The following is a 21048-nucleotide window of genomic DNA, read 5'->3' on the forward strand; positions in this document are numbered from 1 at the left end:
AGGGGCAGAAATTATTTTCTATGGAGAGAAAAACTTAACTTTTCATATGTTGATTATGTCATATTGTTATGGGGTGAGAGTCCTACAACACAAACACTGGATAGTAATATACATCTGCCTGCAAACAAAAAACATCAATGATAAACTCTAATTTAATGTAATATCATGTGTGCCTATATGCATGTATAAATGTGCACATTCATTTAGAGAGATTATTCAACTGTCAACATGATCATGTTGGTTACCTGTGTGCTTTCGTGAGAACACTGAATTGCTCAAACTGTGCCAGTGGCATTTTCACTAAATGTGGTTTAGGTGTAGGTTGCATTACAACATGAGATCCATTCATCCATCAATGTTGTCTTTAAGTTCATAGATTGCCAATATAACAAAAAATTTATTTAAACAGGAAAATTGAAAAAAACTGTCCAATGCCATGAGGATGTCTTTCTCGGTGGCAATCAACATAAACATTTCCAGCTTGTTTGCTGACAGTGTGCTTCGAAGTCTGCTTTTATTGAATTTGAGAGGTTGAGAATGTTCTTTCACAGGCCACTTGAGTCCAAGAGAGGGTCAGCAGGAACTTATATTCAAGCCCAAGGAGATGATAAGCACTTGACAACAAGTTAAACCGCCTGAGTATTTCATAGCAGCACAATTGGCAATTTTTGCAGCAGGAGGCACAGCTTTTATTCACAATATCATTATCCTCTTCCTGTCCTGCAGACCTATCTTCCACACTGTAAAAAATCCAACTCGCAAAAAGTTTAAACAACTATTTTTTATTAGTTAACTGGACAATAAAACAAAAAAAAGTTGACTTAACAAGTGGGAATAAGTTGGTTCAAAAATTGTTTAACCAACTTACATTTAACCGTTGACTGGATATACACATGCAAGTTTAAAAGCACACAAGTTGTTTTTGGTTGTTGGCGCATGCGCACTGTAACCTATGTGGACATTGGAGCTCATGTGGATTGTGGAATAGCGCCAAACTTCATCGTTTAAAGTAAGTATATTTTTCTGTGTATTTGAAACTGAATTTAAGTAATGTAATGGCGCTGTGCAATCTTATTTTAAAGCAAGTTTTCATGAAGTAACTAATCAAGGAGAAAATATGTTGGAATACCGGTTTTATATCTTGCAAATCTTAAACTTAATGTTTTCAAATCCTCGCTATATCCAACACAGTTATTGGAAATAATGTGCGATTCGTCTCATAGACTTAACTCAAAATGTAATTGTGTTGTTTTACATCATAAAAACGTCATTGCAGCTCACGTGGAATGATAGCGCCTTGCACGAACACGACAAACGTAACGTTAATCTTCTCAAATTTCATCGTTAGAAGTGAGTATCTTTATTGTGTGTGTTTTGAAACTGAAGTCCTTTTTAATTAATGTAACGTTAATGTCAATGTAACGTATTTTAAAGCAAGTTTGCATGAAAGAGCAAACTTAATCAAGGAGAAACTGTCGCAATCCCGGTTTTATATCTTGCAAATCTAACGTAATGTTTTTAAATCTTGGCTATATCCAACACAGTTATTGGAAATAATGTGCATACATTTAACTTAATGTTTATTGCATGACAGAAAACTCTGTTGGAGCTCACGTAGAATGGTGGCATTTTGATCTTCAGTAAAACGTGCAGCACGAGATCGCGACAAACTTCGTTGTTTAAAGTAAGTATCTTTATTCTGTGTGTTTTGAAACTGAAGTGGTGTTAAAGTAATGTAATGTCACTGGGCAAGCTTATTTTAAAGCAAGTTTGTATGAAAGAGCTAATCAATGAGAAAATATGTCACAATCCCGGTTTTATATCTTGCAAATCTAACGTAATGTTTTCAAATCTTGGCTATATCAACACAGTTATTGGAAATAACTTGCGATTTGTCAGATAAACTTAAATTAAAATGTTTATTGCATCACAGAAACTCTGTTGGAGCTCACGTGGAATGACAGCGCCATTTTGATCGTCAGTAAAACGTGCAGCACGAGATCGTGACAAACTTCATCGTTTAAAGTAAGTATCTTTATTCTGTGTTTTGAAACTGAAGTGGTGTTAAAGTAATGTAATGTCACTGGGCAAGCTTATTTTAAAGCAATAAGTTTGTATGAAAGATCATCAAGGAGAAAATATGTCACTATCCCGGTTTTATATCTTGCAAATCTAACGTAATGTTTTTAAATCTTGGCTATATCTAACACAGTTATTAGAAATAATGTGCGATTTATCACATAAACTTGACTTAATGTTTATTGCATCACAGAAAACTCTGTTGGAGCTCACGTGGAATGGTGTCATTTTGATCTTCAGTAAAACGTGCAGCACGAGATCGCGACAAACTTCATCGTTTAAAGTAAGTATCTTTATTCTGTGTGTTTTGAAACTGAAGTCGTGTTAAAGTAACATAATGTCACTGGGCAAGCTTATTTTAAAGCAAGTTTGTATGAAAGATCATCAAGGAGAAAATATGTCACAAAGATTTTTTTTAATGAAATCCAAGGCTTTCTGTCAGATCCACACATAAACAGCAATGACACTGCATCTGTTGAGGTCCAGAAGGGTATTAAAAGACATTGATAAAATGGTCAGTGTGACTACAGTGTTCAACATTAATATTATAAATTGATGAGAATACTTTATGTGCACAAAAAATAAATAAAGACTTTATTCAACAATATCTAGTGATGGTGATTTCAGAATAACTGATTTATGAAGCTTTGATGTTTTATAAATCTTGTTTCAAATTAGTGGCCTTCACTAGATATTGTTGAAAGTCAGTGTTTTTTTTTTTTTTTGCACACACGCATTATTCTGGTCACTTTATAATATTAATGTTGAACTACTGTAGTCATGCTGACCATTTTAACAATGTCTTTTGATATCCTGATAGACCTCAAAAGACTGAGTGTCATTGCTGCTTGTGTGGATCTGGGGACGGTTGCACCAGCTGTGTGTAAGTTACGACGTAAATGGGCACTAAGTTACAACTTGCGCACTACTAAATGTTTTTGCGTTGCACCATTAAACTTAGTTTAAACGTAACAATACGTTGTAACTAAATATTTACGGATGCCTCTGTCCATGAATAACGATTGGAATAAGATGTCAGCCAGATTAGATTACATCGATGAGCTCGTAATTAATTATGTAAAGCCGCAAGTTCGTCAATGAGTTTTCAAGAACTGTTTAATTTTCTGTGTATCCATCAATTAAAATAAGATTTAAAATTTCTTCCTGTTTATTTTCTTCTCCATGTGTGGGATATATTTTCAATTAAAAGTGTAATGTTTTGAGTTCGATAACGTTTGCTTTAACGTCTTTTTTATCTTTCAGTTTAGGCGAGTCAAGAATGAGTTTGAAATTATGTACTGTTCAGACTATTTCCTGTTTACCCATTAGAAGGCTTGTGATTGGGTTAAGAAAAATAGACGTCATTCTATGCGACAAGGCATTACTTTACGGAGAGCTTATGACCTACTAGCTACGTTCTGCCTTAAGAACAAATGGTGCAACCGAATAAAGTAAAGAGTTAGTTATAAACTAGCTAGTAGATACTTAGCCTCTAGTTTGGACTTTACGTCCCAGTTTAAGTAAGAATTTACGAACGACTGGTGCAACCCTACCCAGATACCCTCGGATTTCATCTTAAATATCTTAAAGGTGCAGTGTGTAAATTTTAGTGGCATCTAGTGGTGAGGTTGCGAATTGCAACCAACGACTCAGTCCACTGCTCACCCCTCGCTTTTTAAACACACAGAAAAGCTACGGTAGCTGCCACCGGACAAACATGTCATCGTCAGAGACAACTTAGTAAAAAAAAAATGTGTCTGTTAAGGGCTTCTATAGAAAAATGGCCGCACAAAATGGCGCCTTCCATGTAAGGGGACCCTCTGGGTATGTAGATAAAAAGGTCTCGTTCTAAGTTAATAAACACATAACGGTTCATTATGAAAGGTCTTTATACACCCCTGATTATATAGTTTTGTATATTATTTTGCATTTCTGTCAAGAGATCCTTCTAAAAATGACACACTGCACCTTTAAAGGGATACCGTAATAACTCAAAGACCAGGGCCTTTATTTACCCAAACTGCCGAAGGTAACAGGCTTTTATTTAAAGCAGGCATTATTAGAGACAGGCCTTTATTTCAAATTCCATCTGTTTGATAAATTATTGTTTTAAATTAGCCTTTAAATTAAAAGCGATAGCGTTCTAGTGGATAGAGATCATTCGGTTTTTTAACAGTATATTTTTTCAAGGTTGTTGAAAAGTCCGTCAGTAGCACTAAATGAGACCCATCCAATGGAGCTACTGCCATCTATTGGCAGCTGTGCATTATGATGAACTTGAATGCATTTAGGAGATAACACAGCGCTCACATTATCTAAATCATGCCCCTGCGCAATCGTCCCCTCGCTTTCCTCATTAGAATGCATTTATTTTGAGCAAAGCAGGAGGTAAAGCACTCTCTTAACACTGGAACCCATCGTAATGTTAAGTCTGTGTTTTTTATTTAGTCATATGAAGCCCTCTCACATGCCTATGATATCGCTTAGTTGATCTGTTGCGTGTGGACCATAGATATTTACTAGACCTGCTGCGCGCATTTAAAGGTTTTAACAAAGGCAGATGAAGGTGAGTGCTCACGCAGTTGATGTCTCTCCTTTTAAAACGCGCTCTGGTGCGAATACGCTCTCACTGCGCGTAAGCTAAGCTTTGTTTATACTCACGCTTTGGTCCGCAACGCAAGCCTCCGCGGATCGCGCGCGCGTCTCACCAAATGGACAAGGCGTATGTAGTTGACATGCTAAGCTCTGACTTATTTCCCCCCAGCACTCATCTTCCCCGGGCTTAATTTGTGACCGGCCTTTATTTGTCCGCAATGACCACGCCCCCGGCCACTATCAGAGGCCCGGCGTTTATTTGAATAACGGCTTTTATTTGAGGAAATACGGTAGTTCACTCAAAAATGAAAATGTGACGTTTATCTGTTTACCCAAAGAAAAAAATGTCAGAAAATCTGAAAGATGTGAATTTGTTTCTTCATCAGAACACAAATAATGATTTAACTCCAACCGTTGCAGTTTGTTAGTCCTACAATGCATTAAAATGGTAACAAAATCTATGAGAATGAAAAAACATGCAGACAAATCCAAACCCTGCAGCTCGTGATGACACCTTGAGGTCATGGGACACAAAACAATCGGTTTGTGTGAAAAAAACGAACAGCATTTCATTTTATATAATTTATATCATTACCACTAAGTCCAACTGCTTTGAGCATCCGATGTGTGTGAAGTCTGAACGTGCTCTTGTGCCGGAAGTGATCTCTCGCACTCATTGATGTAAACGCACTGCTCGGTTTTTCACACAAACTGATTTTTTCGTGTCTTAGGACGTCAGTGTGTTGTCACAAGCCTGTTATACGACTAATAGACTGCAGAGTTCAAAATTATCATGTGTGTTCTACTGAACAAACAAAGTCACCTACATCTTTGATACCCTGTGGGTGAGCAAATAAACTTTTCATTTTTGGGTGAACTATCCCTTTAACTTTCATTTTGTCACCTCAGTGGAGGTCTTTTAATGTACAACTTTTGTGACAATGACATCTTCTGGACATGATTTTGTTTAGTGGGCAAGGGTAGTAAATCTTTGCATTGTGAGCAAATTGATTTTTATTTGATTTTAGGATGATTTGAATGTAGCATTAATCAACATAATACTTTATAATTATGTTTAATGACAGGCTCACTGATGGTCATCATTCACTTGCATTCTGCAAAGGATAAATAATGCAATTAAATGTAAATTAGTATTAGTATAATAATATGCAAACTTTTAGTGTGTGTGTGTGTGTGTGTGTGTGTGTGTGTGTGTGTGTGTGTGTGTGTGTGTGTGTGTGTGTGTGTGTGTGTGTGTGTGTGTGTGTGTGTGTGGATTGGAACCAAAACTTTAACATACAACATGATACTTGATTATGTACATTGCATTTGCCTCCACATCTTAACCACATCCAAGATAAACAAATCTTCATAAACCATCCACACTAAACCTATAATATCTGATTGTTTCATATAATTAGTTGTTTTTCAGAATAAAGTTATAAAACTGATATCAGCTGATAATGATGTATTTGTTGTTTCATTAGGACACATCGCCAATAGACAGACAGACCAGAGGGATAAAAATGGGAATTCTGGCGATAACAGAGGATGATGTCGCCTCTAGCGAATTGCCAACCTTTCAAAACTTTGCTATTGTTTTGGAGGAGGCAATTGTTCTGAAGGACATTCCAGACCTTCCATCTGCGGTTTCATACCTGTTTGGCCTTGTATTTGCCTTGAATTTTGAATACCCTAAAGAACTGAAATATACTTTTGAAGTAATTGAGAAGGTGTTCATGGAAATGGGCACTCAGTGCTCTGCGAGAGTACAGTCCTTAAAAACAAAACTCTTGCTGTGAAAGTTAAATTGTGTGAATTGAAGTTAGAACAGAGTATGTTAAAATGTGAAACAGATTGTTGAATTGTTTACCCATGTTCAGGTATGTTTTAAGACTGTTTAATGACATTGTGATGATTTTTTTTTGTGTTAGGCACATTGACACTTTTGCTCTACAAGGGTATTATTGCTGAGAACTGTTAATTTAGTTGTGAGCATCTTTTGAATTAAACTAAGAAGATTTTAACATTAGGACATTAATATTAAAGTTGTTGAAATGTAACTTTGAAGTCTTACAATGTCATTTTAATTGTTTTGTTTATTTGTATGCTTATTATTAATTTTCAGATTATTTATTGTAATTTTATTTGTATTTTAATTTAATTTGTGTTTGTACTTTTTTTACAAATACTTTATACAAAAGTGTATTTTTGTTAGAAAAATTTTAATTTAATTTTACATTTCAAAAGGTGGACTGACCATCCAGTGTTGAACTGCAACGTTTACATGTTCATTGATGTTTTGATGTTTTAAGCATTCTAAGGAATAGAGTCAAAGCTTTTACATGTGAAAAGGGATACATTTATCTTTAGTTTTTATGTTTTTAATTTGTATTATTGATTTTGACATTTTCCAGTATTTCTTTATTTTTATTATATTGACACTCATATTTTTTTCTGTTAGGAAGTATAACATTTATTTGACCTTGTTTGTATTTCTTTACAGAATGTTCAAAGTAAACAAAACTTGAAGCAAGCATTTGGTTTTATTTTACAAGACTGTGTAAATGCAAACTAGAACAGAACATTTGTCCATTTAACTCACGGGAAAAAGTTCACATAACATAATTTGAGTTCTGTCAAAAAAGGAATTAAGTCCAGTTAACTAACAAAACTGAGTTGGCTGAACGAATAGAGAACTTTTATTGAGTTGTTTCAAAAAGAAATTAAGTCCAGTTAACTAACAAAACTGAGTTGGCTGAACGAATAGAGAACTTTTATTGAGTTGTTTCAAAAAGGAATTAAGTCCAGTTAACTAACAAAACTGAGTTGGCTGAACGAATAGAGAACTTTTATTGAGTTGTGTCAAAAAGGAAAAAAGTCCAGTTAACTAACAAAACTGAGTTGGCTGAACAAAAAGAGACCTTTGACTTAACTCAGTGATTCTAATTGAGTGAACAACTTTTTCAAAAGTTGAGTAAACTCAAAAATGCTGTGCAGCAAGTTGCCTCGAAATTTTGAGTTGAGTCAACTTTTTATTTTTTACAGTGCACTGTTCTGGTCATGTATTCATCCAGATGTGATGCTTTAAGCTTGCTCCATTGTCCAGCTAAACATTTTAATTCTGACTGTAGATTATCTACACTGTAAAAAAATTGCTGTAATTTTGCAGCTGGTTGCCAGTAACTTACTGTAGAAGATAAAGTCTGAAAATGTTTCATGTTCATTTAACTTTGAACAAAATGTTGCCAGTAAATAACATAAATGTAAAATCTACAGTAAGTTACTGGCAGCTAGTTGCCAGTAATACCCATTAATACTGTAATTTCTACAGACATTTTTTACAGTGTACTGTAGCTCGGCTGTCAAATTTAATCAGACATTTACTGAGGTCTTGGAGTGCGTTGCTGGGAAGAGAAGTGTCCCTGATCCAATGAAAGTTTCTAGGGTCCAGCCAAGCAAAATCAGCAAAGAGAGTGCCATGTGTCATAAACCTTCTGTGAATGGAATCAATAGCTGGGACCAGAATTATGTTGTGTACATTCACCTCATATGCTCTCTCAGTATTGATTAGTGTTTCTTCAGCCGTCTCTCCAACTCTGCTTTTTTCTTTTTTGCTCTTTTCGGAGGCCACTTCAGTCTCCACTTCAGTATCTGTTCCTTCCATCCTTTGTTCAATGTTTTCATTTGTCAAACTTATCTTCAGCTGCCCTTACACTTATGAAGTCCCTGGTGATCGTTTTGAGGCTCTCATGTGTGGCAATCACCATACGACGGGCAGAGGGGATATCCATCCCTTCTGTTTGCAGGTACTTAGAAAGTAACACAGTTTATTGAATGATGTAAATTAAGAGTCCAGAGAAAGATGGCAGAGAAAGACACATCATCCACAAACAGAACAATAAATGGCAGATATTCAATAAGCTTCAGGAACACTGTGGACAGGACGAAACATGCACACTCTGGAAACAATACAACAATCTGACAAAGACACAGTGAGAGACAGGCTGTTAAATACCAGTGGTGATAAGTGTTCAATAGTCTACAGCTGTGTAGGGCTGATCAGAGGCTAATGAGCTACTGCCAGGTGAAAACACTAAACACACACAGAACACAGTTGACAACTGTGACAGTACCCCCTCTAAAGGTGTGGCTTCCAGACACTCCCTAATGCTGCGTTCCAGAGCCCATCCAAACCAGTAGGACGTGGGATTTATCCTTCTTGAAGTGTCCTAGCTCCTACTTCAAAGCGTTCCAGACATTTGAAGTGGAACGTAAACAGAAAACATGGACGACCGACCGGTCTTCTTAAGGCTCGTACAGACTACATAACTTTTAAATGTCGGTCCGAACTGTGCAGTTCACACTACAGTAAAACAACAAGTTAATCATCTTTACAAAGTGTTCTGGAGCCATTATATAAAAGCGCTGCATGTCGCTAAGTAACTTGGTATATTTTTACCGTATTTTCATGATAACAGATAATAGCGACATAATTTCACGCCATAATATAAAAAAACAAGTTGTGTTAAAATTACAGTGTCTAAAACAACCATACAAGCAGAGAAGTACAATTTATAGTCTATTCCTTGAAGATTTCCTCTCACGACGACGCGATCTATGGGCGCCGCCATTGTCCTCCGACTTATCTTTCTGAAGTCGGGGTAGGTCGAACTCCCCCGAGTTCGCCGGTAGGAGGTTCCACTTCGACAGGCATTCCAGTGCACTTTTCCTAGTTGGAGGTGGGATGGGTCCTACGTCCCACTGGTTTGGATGGGCTCTGGAACGCAGCATAAGACCAGAGTTCAGGTGGGTGGAGGAACGGAGGTGGATCTGGGGGAGGGCAGGTGGGCCAGGATCGTGTAGTGGCCAAGGGTCTGGAAGCACGGGTGGGGCCGGCAGAGCAGGAGGCCAGGGCGGGGCTGGAACCCAGGGTGGAACTGGAAACCAGGGTGGTGCTGGTGGCAAAAGGAACTTAGTCAGAGGGAGAGAGCAGAGAGAGACCCTCTGGGCCAGGTTAGATAAGGCAGACAGTTCAGGGAGCTCAGAGACAGCCATCTTGGACCAGGCAGAGAGTTCATGGAGCTCAGGAATGGCCATCTTGGACCAGGCAGAGAGTCTATGGGGCTTGGGAGGGACCATGTTAGTTGACCTACAGGATACTGGAAACTCAGGAGTAACCATCTCGGCCTTTACAGGAAACTCAGGGAACTCAAATTCAAACCCTTCAGCCATGATAGGAAGTGCAGAGGACTCATGTTCAGACCTTTCAGCCGTAACAGGAAGTGCAGGAGACTCAGGTTCATGGGCTTGAGAGACCTCCCGTGGAACAAAAGAGCAGAAAGCAGACCACACACACCACAAAGCCATGGCAATTACAGGGAACACAAAGTTCAAAGCACCTACCTTTACACTGAGAACGGCTACAGGCATGACGAGGGCCCTCTTGAGAACAGGCGTAGCCCTGGCAACGGCTCTCTGGGGAATAGGTGCAGGTATGGGGATAACCATTTGGAGAATAGGTGCAGGTATGGCAGCACCTGACTACGGCTCTTTTAAAAACAGGCACAGGCATGATGATGGCCCTCCTAAGAACCGGTGCGGGTTTGACGACAGCTTTCTCATACATGGGTGCAGGTCTGGTGGTGGCCATTCTGGAAGGCTTCTTAGAAAAAGGCTATCTACGAATAGCCAGCCTGGAACCTGGTCTAGCTGATGTAATAGGTGCTGGAATGGCCAGAGGAACAGTAACAGGAGAAGGAACACCAGACATCCGTACTGGCACCAATGGAGTATCTGCCAGACTACACATCATCCGCTGGATCCTAGCAGGAAATGGAGAGGTAGGTGAGGCAGTCATCTTGTGAAGTAGCTCAGGTGTGGTGGCAGCCATCTTGTGAAGTGGCTCGTGTGTGTCAGCCATCTTGTGAAGGGGCTCGGGCGTGGCAGCCATCTTGTGAAGGGGCTCGGGCGTGGCAGCCATCTTGTGAAGGGGCTTGGGTGTCTGTTCCTGCAGGTTTAGTCACCCAGTCCACAGTGTCTGGTGCACACTACCCCCCCCAAAAAAAAAAAATTCTGCTCCCGTCTCACCGAAGACCTGAATGATTTCCGTCGCTAATGTTCTGGACGAAGCACAGCATGGGTCCTGGTTCTCACACACATCTGCACCCCACTGATTCGTTTGACCAGTCAACATGTATAGCATGAACATAACCTTTAAGTCCTCCATCTCAAAAGCCCTGTGATGCATTTCAAAATGCAGAGAACATTGGTTAATAAAGTTTTTACATAACTTTGGCTCACCAGCGTATCTCTCAGGGAAGTCCATGCTAGATTCCGGTTGACTCTTCGACTCTGTGCCGTTGGGGTAAACAGATGGTCTGGTTCATGCGTTGTTGTTGTAAAGACCCTCCGTGCATGGTGATAATCCTGCTGCTTCCATAATGGGTCAGATCGTTCTGTCATGGTAGTGTAATACTGGATGATAATTAATCAACTTTAAGTTTATTTATGAAGAGACACTGTAAAACAATTAAACCTGAGGTGGAGTTTCTAACTCAAATTTGACTCTTAGGTGAAACTGTTTACAGATATGCAACTCCCTGTTCTCCTAATTTCTTCATCACAAGGTTTTTGCACTGTTAGCCTTTGGGCTCACATCACTGGATATCTGCTGGATTATGTGATGTAATGTAAACATATTATGTGATTTTAACATTGTATTTAATATTCATGTTTAGTATTATTTTAAAGGTCATTGTGCGATGAGTAAGAAGGTCTCATTTTTATAAAGTTTAAGATAAGATGGATCAAGGTTTTAGAATTTAGGATAGAAAATGCATTTCTCTTAAAGGTGGGTTTTTTGCCAGGATACTTCTGGCTAGTTTGACCAGCTGCCTTGATACTCCTGGCTAGTTTTTCACCAGGTGTCTTTTAGTATCACTTGTTACAGGGCAAAGTGGGGTTTTTCTCCAGGAGTCCTTTAGTATCACTTGATACAGGTCAAACTGGGTTTTCCCCAGGTGTCCTTTAGTATCACTTGTTACAGGACAAACGGGATTTTTGTAGTTTTTATGATGTCTTTGTTCTGGTCAGTATTTAAGGGGCATTGGCAAAGGATTCAGGGAAGCATTCTGTAGTCAGATCTTCCCGCACTACTGTGTGTCTTGAATTGCCAGGTACGATTTTTTTTTATGTTTACTGTTTATTTTTCTATGCTGATCTTTTAGTGAATGTTTTGATATATTTGTAATTGGTTGATTTGAATAACCAAATGATTGATTTAGGTGTAACCTACCTGGCAAAATAAATTGTTAACCTTTATTCATTTTAAAGCTTGTCAAGTCTTTTATTATGTTTTATAAATATACCAGAGGAGGGTAGATTAGGAATTACCTCGACTGAAAATATGACTGGAGTTAATTCCCACTTTAGTAGGTTGGAGGTAATAATGACTCAATCTCAATATAGATGGATCCTCATATTTTATTAGCCTGGTAATACCATCCTCTGCTATTTTGCTTCGCTTCATAGACAGAGTCTGGCTGGGCATAATTGACAATCGTTTTCCTTCTCGTGGGAGGGGCTTGTCTGAAGTTTAAAATCATTGGTCTAAATGTAAGCCAATCACACATAACATTTGGATATGATGTGCTTTATGCGCCGGTTCATCGAATCTCTGCTGTAAAATACACGTATGATGTGAAAACAAACCCATCGAGCGAAATACCAGAGTTAACATGGCTATGAACGACTTTTGCAGATTATGTAAAGTAAATCGGGCCAGAGCTAGTTGAACACTATCCTTACGGTGGCTTTCCACTCACGTCTAACGGGAGGAAAGCCCCTCTCTCCTCTCAAACTCTTCCACCAGACAACCATAACCATATGTAAATTAAATCTTCCTACCTTATTTTCTGGTTAATCAGGAATGTCACCAAAGAATGCTTGCCCACGCGTCCTCCACCATTAACTGTGAACAATATAATTCCCTTCCATGATTTCTCGATCGTTGTGCACGTCAAGCTGTGCTGCACACAGTTTCTCGCTGACGATCGGTAAAGTTGATAAATTAAACTTTTCCAAAAACTTGTCGGGAGTGGGCAACAACATAATCTCCATTCAAATGTTTAACAAACACTTTTCTTGTTCGGGTTTAAGTTGGCAAGTGCCGGTTCTCCACAACAGAGCAAATAGCTTTCTGTGTCTCCATGTCCACAACAAACTACAACCGTGATTCGGCATTTAGCGTCTACGTCACGGCTCTCAGCCCGCCCTCTGTTCATTGATTGGACGGTCGTTTTGAGACCGGAGGAAAACGGTTTGAATGGGAGGCATCTCAGACTGAGTACAGAAGCGTAATGAAATTTAGCGGAAGTACGAAGTCTGATGTAGTCAGGCTAATATTTTATAGTGTGTTTGGATAAACCTCTGACTTTAAGTTAAGAATGAGAAATGCCTCTACACCCAGCTGTATGGAACTGCCTTAAGCACCTCCAGAGATACATTATATTCCCTATGTGAATGTAATTCATTCTAAATAAATATGAGAATAAAAATATAATAATAATTATATAAATTGTGATCAGCATCAGAATAACATTTGATAAATAATAAATTGGAGTCAGATTATAATTTAACCACAGAGATCAAAGAAACAAATTAAATAAATGGAATTATTCTTCTAAAAGCGATACGGAAGGAAAAAACACGTGATCCCTTCACCACGCCATTGGATACCTTCGTTGGGCAAGTGGGTGGCACCTTACAGTAGTAAATGGAGAGGAATCAATTGGATGATAACACAGTTTATTGAATGATGTAAATGAAGAGTCCAGAGAAAGATGGCATAGAGGACGATGGATAGAGACGACAGACAGGTGATGCTGCGTGTATCTCGGGCCTACATCCAAGCCCTATGTCCTTGGAACGACCGGGAGTTCCTTCTACAAGGTGTCCCACTGGGGGACCTTCCCCACAGAAAACAGGTCGTCTCGACGGATGAATCCCTGACAGGCTGGGGTGCTGTCTAGCAAGGATGGTCGTGAGGGGCACGTGGCAGCCCCTGTGGATGAAGAAGCACATAAATGTCCTCGAGTTAAAGGCCATACATCTTGCTCTTCAGAGATTCCTGCCGGTGTTGCAAGACCTACAGTATTGTTCAAAATAATAGCAGTACAATGTGACTAACCAGAATAATCAAGGTTTTTAGTATATTTTTTTATCGCTACGTGGCAAACAAGTTACCAGTAGGTTCAGTAGATTCTCAGAAAACAAATGAGACCCAGCATTCATGATATGCACGCTCTTAAGGCTGTGCAATTGGGCAATTAGTTGAATTAGTTGAAAGGGGTGTGTTCAAAAAATAGCAGTGTGGCATTCAATCACTGAGGTCATCAATTTTGTGAAGAAACAGGTGTGAATCAGGTGGTCCCTATTAAAGGATAAAGCCAACACTTGTTGAACATGCATTTGAAAGCTGAGGAAAATGGGTCGTTCAAGACATTGTTCAGAAGAACAGCGTACTTTGATTAAAAAGTTGATTGGAGAGGGGAAAACCTATAAAGCAGTGCAAAAAATGATAGGCTGTTCAGCTAAAATGATCTCCAATGCCTTAAAATGGAGAGCAAAACCAGAGAGACGTGGAAGAAAACGGAAGACAACCATCAAAATGGATAGAAGAATAACCAGAATGGCAAAGGCTCAGCCAATGATCACCTCCAGGATGATCAAAGACAGTCTGGAGTTACCTGTAAGTACTGTGACAGTTAGAAGACATCTGTGTGAAGCTAATCTATTTTCAAGAATCCCCTGCAAAGTCCCTCTGTTAAAAAAAAGGCATGTGCAGAAGAGGTTACAATTTGCCAAAGAACACATCAACTGGCCTAAAGAGAAATGGAGGAACATTTTGTGGACTGATGAGAGAAAATTTTTTATTTTTGGGTCCAAGGGCCACAGGCAGTTTGTGAGACGACCCCCAAACTCTGAATTCAAGCCACAGTACACAGTGAAGACAGTGAAGCATGGAGGTTCAAGCATCGTGATATGGGCATGTTTCTCCTACTATGGTGTTGGGCCTATTTATCGCATACCAGGGATCATGGATCAGTTTGCATATGTTAAAATACTTGAAGAGGTCATGTTGCCCTACGCCGAAGAGGACATGCCCTTGAAATGGTTGTTTCAACAAGACAATGACCCAAAACACACTAGTAAACGGGCAAAGTCTTGGTTCCAAACCAACAAAATTAATGTTATGGAGTGGCCAGCCCAATCTCCAGACCTTAATCCAATTGAGAACTTGTGGGGTGATATCAAAAATGCGGTTTCTAAAGCAAAACCAAGAAATGTGAATGAATTGTGGAATGTTGTTAAAGAATCATGGAGTGGAATAACAGCTGAGAGGTGCCACAAGTTGGTTGACTCCATGCCACACAGATGTCAAGCAGTTTTAAAAAACTGTGGTCATACAACTAAATATTAGTTTAGTGATTCACAGGATTGCTAAATCCCAGAAAAAAAAATGTTTGTACAAAATAGTTTTGAGTTTGAACAGTCAAAGGTAGACACTGCTGTTTTTTTGAACACACCCCTTTCAACTAGTTGCCCAGTTGCACAGTCTTGGGAGCGTGCGTGTCATGGATGCTGGGTCTTGTTTGTTTTCTGAGAGTCTACTGAACCTACTGGCAAGGCCGCAGTATCCTAATGGGCAACATGGGCTGCAGCCCAGGGCCCCGAACACTAGGGGGCCTTCGAGACAATTCTATTTTGAGTTTTTAAAAACATTTTGATTGACGTAATTATGCGTAAGTGCTACCTAGAGCAGAGGCCCCCAACCACTGGGTCGCAAGAATGTTCTGAAAAAAAATTATATAATAGCTACGTACCTGTTTACGCCCTTCGGGTTTCGGGCCAATTTTAACGTCACAGCAAATACGCAGGCCGGACCTCGGGCTTATTTAGGCTTCTCCATCTTTTTATATTTTTCAATTTAATTAAAGAACCTTTTGACAGACATTAATGATTGCAAAACAAACATAGGAAGACGTTTAACCTATCGCATGAGTCCGCTACGCACAGCCACACATTTACAATGCAGCTGTTGCGTATTTAACAGCAGGACCTTCATCCCACCAGGAAAAATTATAAATGGAGTACTAGATTAAAACCTTGGATACTGTACATAATCTATGCAGACAGCATCCAAGACATAATCTATTAAAGACTTCTCCCTGTATTAATTTCGTGTAAGAAGGCTGTGTCTTTATTTCTTGTTTGTGTATGGATCGACTTTTTGCTTAGTTTAACTGTTGGATGGATACATGAATAGCCATCTTCTCTGGTAAGTCCTTAAATTAAAAAAATGTATATGCAAAAGTGAAGTAAGATAAGGCAACATGCATGTTTATTCTGTTTCATGTTTATTTCGTTTCGTTTTGTATAGCCCTTTTTATTTTTTTATTTCTGCACCCGTTGGAACTGCGAGCAGCAGAGCAACCTGCCTTCGCTTTTTAAAAATAGTATGTGTTGATAATAAACGTTTAAACTAACATTGTGATATGCAGAAAATATTTATTTTAAATAGTTGTTATTATAGGCAAGTGAAGTGTTGATTTGAGAGGCTCAATTCATCATACATGTCGTCAACTTGCTGTCGGCCGCTAACCACTAGTTATCATAAAAACTTTAACAAACAAAAACTGCTCTAAAATGTAAATAAAAAAGAAATATAACTATTTTGCAATTTAAAACAAAACTGAACTGCTTTAATTCCTGCAAGAGTACAGCTGTACAAGCTGTGTAAGCAGTTATTTTTATGCGGAATTTTGCAGAATGATTTAAAATGTTTTAAAACGATCCGAGAGAATGTGCGCTGTGAATATTACAAAAAAATTAAATATTTTATAACATATTATACATTTTATTAAAGGATTACCCTGAATTAAACTAGACCAACAGATAATGGATAATGTGCTTTCACGACCATAGAGTTTTATATAAAATACATATATTACTGTCTACAGTGTACCAGTAAAAAGAAAAGGCTTCTCATAATGAATGTAGCGTAGGCCTATATAGCAAGATAATTTCATCAGTTTAACAACACAATGTATATATATTTATCTTGTAAACGGATTTGAAATAATAAATAATTGTCGCGTCACGTAGCAAGATGATGGAGATCTCATTAACTTCTCCGCAGTAAGTTTTATTTCAATTTCAAGTTTTACATATTAAATAGACTATTAAAAATTTGTGCTGCTCTCATAAAAACCTCACTGCAGACAGCACAGACTTCTACTCACAAACATACGCGATGCAGTAACTATATCTGCGGAAACAGATTCCTAATGGGGAGAATTAAAAAGTTCGGACTCGGGCTGAGAATTCTGGGCTCTACTACTTTTGCGTCAACTTGATTTTAATAATTTAATTGAGGAATTATATTTAAAGAAAAACAGACATAAGCACTTTTAGTTGTGAGTTGCATTTAATAAATGTTATTTTCTGGGCTGTTTCTGATTGTAAAATTATTACCTGATAATATTTTTTAATTTATTTAAATAATTTCAGCCTACTTTTGCGTCAACTTGATTTTAATAATTTAATTGAGGAATTATATTTAAAGAAGAACAGACAGAACCACTTTTAGTTGTGAGTTGCATTTAATAAATGTTATTTTCTGGGCTGTTTCTGATTGTAAAATTATTACTTGATAATATTGTTTAATTTATTTAAATAATTTCAGCCTACTTTTGCGTCAACTTGATTTTAATGATTTAATTGAAGAATTCTCTTTAAAGAAGAGCAGAAAGAAGCACTTTTTGTTGTAAGTTTTATTAAACAATTTTTATTTTCTGGGCTATTTCTGATTGTAAAATTATTTGATAATATTGTTTAATTTGTTTAAATAATTTTAGCCATTTAATGTTGCACATACGCTGTAAAAAACACTGGATTTACTTAAAAATATAGACAGTGCATCGTTTTTGCATCCCCTTTTTTTAGTAAGTTTTACTAAAAAAAATGTACACAATGGGGCACTTATGGCGCTTTTCCATTGCATAGTACCCCACGGTTTAGTTTAGTTTGGGTCGGGTCAGCTCACCTCACTTGCGTGGTTAGCTTTTCCATTGAGTTTAGTATCACTTCGCAGTGGGAGGGATTATAGGTGTGTCGTTATATTTGCGCTGCATACGGCTGTGACATCATACAAGTGAGAGTGTCCTTGTACATTCACATACATTTATTTATTTATCAGTCCGCCACAAAATTAAAATTGGCCACCACAAATAGATGTTTGCACATCGCGTTTATAACTACCTCTGTCTCACATGACAGTTTCTGTTCAAACACCCGTGGCGTCAGTCGACGGCGCTCCGCTGAGCCTCAATGAAGTTGCATTAAAGCATAAATAATACTGACGTGCACGTCGCGAATGTGCCGCCACAAACTGCAAAACTTTTATGTGTTCCTGATTCACAACCTGTGGATGTTTTTCGTCGCTTAAATGGTGTTTGGAAACTTACAGCAGAGCACAGATGACAACATGTTTGCTCGAGACAGCGCAAGCTAGCAGTAAGCTAAAGCTAATATTTTACATAGGATGACGCCGATGACGATTAGACCAATCAGTGATCTACAGTGTTTACGCGTCATGTTTGGTATCAGCTCGGGTCGCTTGGAACCCCAACCGAGGTGGTACGAAAAAAAGTATCGGGTACTATGAAGTGATCCCAATGGAAAAGCTACCAAAAGTAAGCTGACCCGACCCAAACTAAACCAAACCGTGGGGTACTATGCAATGGAAAAGCGCCGTAAATCCAGCCTTTATTTTTTTCAGTGTATATTGGGGGGACCTCAAACCAGCGTTAGCCCAGGGCCTTACAAAGGCTTAACCCGGCACTGCCTACTGGTAACTTGTTTGCCACGTAGCAATAAAAAATATACTAAAAACCTTGATTATTCTGTTTAGTCACATTGTACTGCTATTATTTTGAACAATACTGTACATGTTCTTGTGAGAACAGACAGCACCTCAGCAGTGTATCATATCAATCACCAAGGGGGCACGAGGTCCCGGCGGTGCCTCCATGTGGCAGAGGAGTTGCTGAAATGGGCATGACCTCGACTTTCTTCACTGAGGGAAGTGCACATCCCAGGTGTGGAGAACAGAGGGGGCGACATTCTCTCCAAGACGGGGCCACTCCCGGGAGAATGGAGATTGAGCACTAATGTAATCGGCCAAATCTGGATGCGGTGTGGCCCAGGTAGATCTCTTTGCATCAGCGGAGACAACACACTGCCCAGAATGGTACTTCCTCAAGGGTCAGGAGGGCAGTTTGGACCTGGATACTTTGTCTCAAGACTGGCCAACAGGTTAGTTATACGCTTTCCTCCACTCCCTCTTATAGCTCATGTCCTCCAGTGGATCAGAGAGGGTTTTTTCTTAAATTTTTACTTCTTCCAAGAATAGAAAGCTGTCTTGTGGTTTGTTCTAAACTGTGTTGGCGATGGTGGATCGGTTACTTTTCTTCACCTATACTAATGTTTTAATGTACTGTAAATTGGGTTGCATTACATTACTATGCAGGCGCTTTGATCTTAAATCAATTTAATTCATTTCGTTTTAAGAGTGTAGTTATTAGGTATACAAGCAGAACAATGAGACTTTCAAGGAGATGTTTGTGAAAGCCCTCCAAGTAGTCTGGAGTCTTTTTGTTTGTTCATCCATTGTTTGAGTCATAATTTGTTATTTATCCTTGAACATTATGTGTAGCATTTTTGTATGTGTAATGTGTAAAAAAAAGTCATAATTAGCTTGTTGCAGTGACTATGAGCTTTTTTTCCCCATTGTGGGGCGCAAAACTCAATCTCGCCTTGGGCAACCAAAGGGCTAGAGCTGCCCCTGATCATGACAGAAAGGTGCAAAACCCAGTAAACACGTGAGATCACGTGATTACCGCAGTGACATCACACCATTCTCATACTGTAAGATTATCACATCGTGAGTATGCAAGCCCACTGTTGACTTCATGGTATGAGTGCACAATGAATGTGCTGCTGATGTAAGGTTACAGCACCCTCGCTCTGTCATAGCAGGACAGCACACATATGTCTGGAAATTGGTCCAAGATTACAACGTCATCCTTCTTACCTATATTTTTTAAGAAATATTATAGGAATGTTCCAATGTAGAACTTTTAATAAACAAACTTATTATTGTTTTTTTGGACTTATTTTAAGTTTTTTTTTTTTTTTGATTTTGTAAGAAACAACTCATATGAAACAATTACTTTCCAAATAGGGCTAGGTGTCATAAATGCATGAGCTTTCTGCATCAGAAATGGTAATATGTTCTGTAGCTTGGCAGTGATTCTAAGAGAAAGGTGGCTGCTTTGTAAAATGTTCTATATTTTTACCTACGAATGAAATTTAGTATGTGCTTAAGTACAAAAAAATTGGGATTTATCAAACGTCCGCACGTGGTTCGTACGCACATCAGTAAGTAATCCTTGATGATAAATCCCATTTGTTCTTAAGCACCATGCTCGTGCACATTGATGGTCATTTGCATTCCGAAATGCCTCCAATGAACCATATATGGTGACAACACCTCCCGTTATAAGTCACGTGGTTGTGCTTTTTCCCTCACCGCAATAATGGCAAAGAGAGCGAAAAAGAGAAACTTTACAGACACAGAAATCGAGTTACTGGTGGATGAGGTTAAATCCTTATAACACATACTGTTTGGTTCACTTAATGCGCGAGGAATGACTAACAAAGAAAACAAATCTGCATGGGAACATGTTACCAGTGAGTTTAATTATGTTGGTTACAGTATGAGAACACTACTAGAAATAAAAAGTGGTTTGACATTAAATTATCAGCCAAAAAAACGAGTCACATCACAGCACACCAACATGAAACAGTGCGAATGGAGGAGGACAGACAATGACAGAACTTTCCACCTTGGACAGCAGCATATAACCAGCATCAATGGCGCGATCTGAAATGGATGGATGATCTCCCAAGTCTTCCAATAACGCAAGATAACCATTGCACTGCATTGTCAGAGCTTCATTTATAGTGCTAGACACCAATTTGACAACAAATCACAAATAAATCATTAACTTCAACAATGGTTTGCTGTTACTATACACACCTGCTTGTGGATAATAAATACACACTTCTTTACACACTGGGGATGATCCTGTGTGGTATCAATATTCTACCTCTAGATGCTCTGCGTACGCATACTCAGAGGTGTGCGTATATTTACACACATTTCTACGTATAAGTGCAATTTGATAAATTCCACACTTTGCGTAAAACTGTTCTTACGCACACTTTACGCACACGTCTGTGCGTACG

General features: G+C 38.6%; 1 long non-coding RNA gene across 1 annotated transcript; it reads left to right on the forward strand.

Annotated features, from left to right (window-relative positions):
- The first annotated feature begins 724 nt into the window (after positions 1–724).
- LOC141350993 (uncharacterized) lies at positions 725–7210 on the forward strand. Its single transcript, XR_012359134.1, has 4 exons — positions 725–1684; positions 1934–2025; positions 2273–2362; positions 6162–7210. It is a non-coding gene; the product is annotated as an uncharacterized lncRNA (long non-coding RNA).
- The last annotated feature ends 13838 nt before the right edge of the window (positions 7211–21048 follow it).

Source organism: Misgurnus anguillicaudatus, chromosome 19 (assembly GCF_027580225.2).
Source record: "Misgurnus anguillicaudatus chromosome 19, ASM2758022v2, whole genome shotgun sequence".
NCBI lineage: Eukaryota > Metazoa > Chordata > Actinopteri > Cypriniformes > Cobitidae > Misgurnus > Misgurnus anguillicaudatus.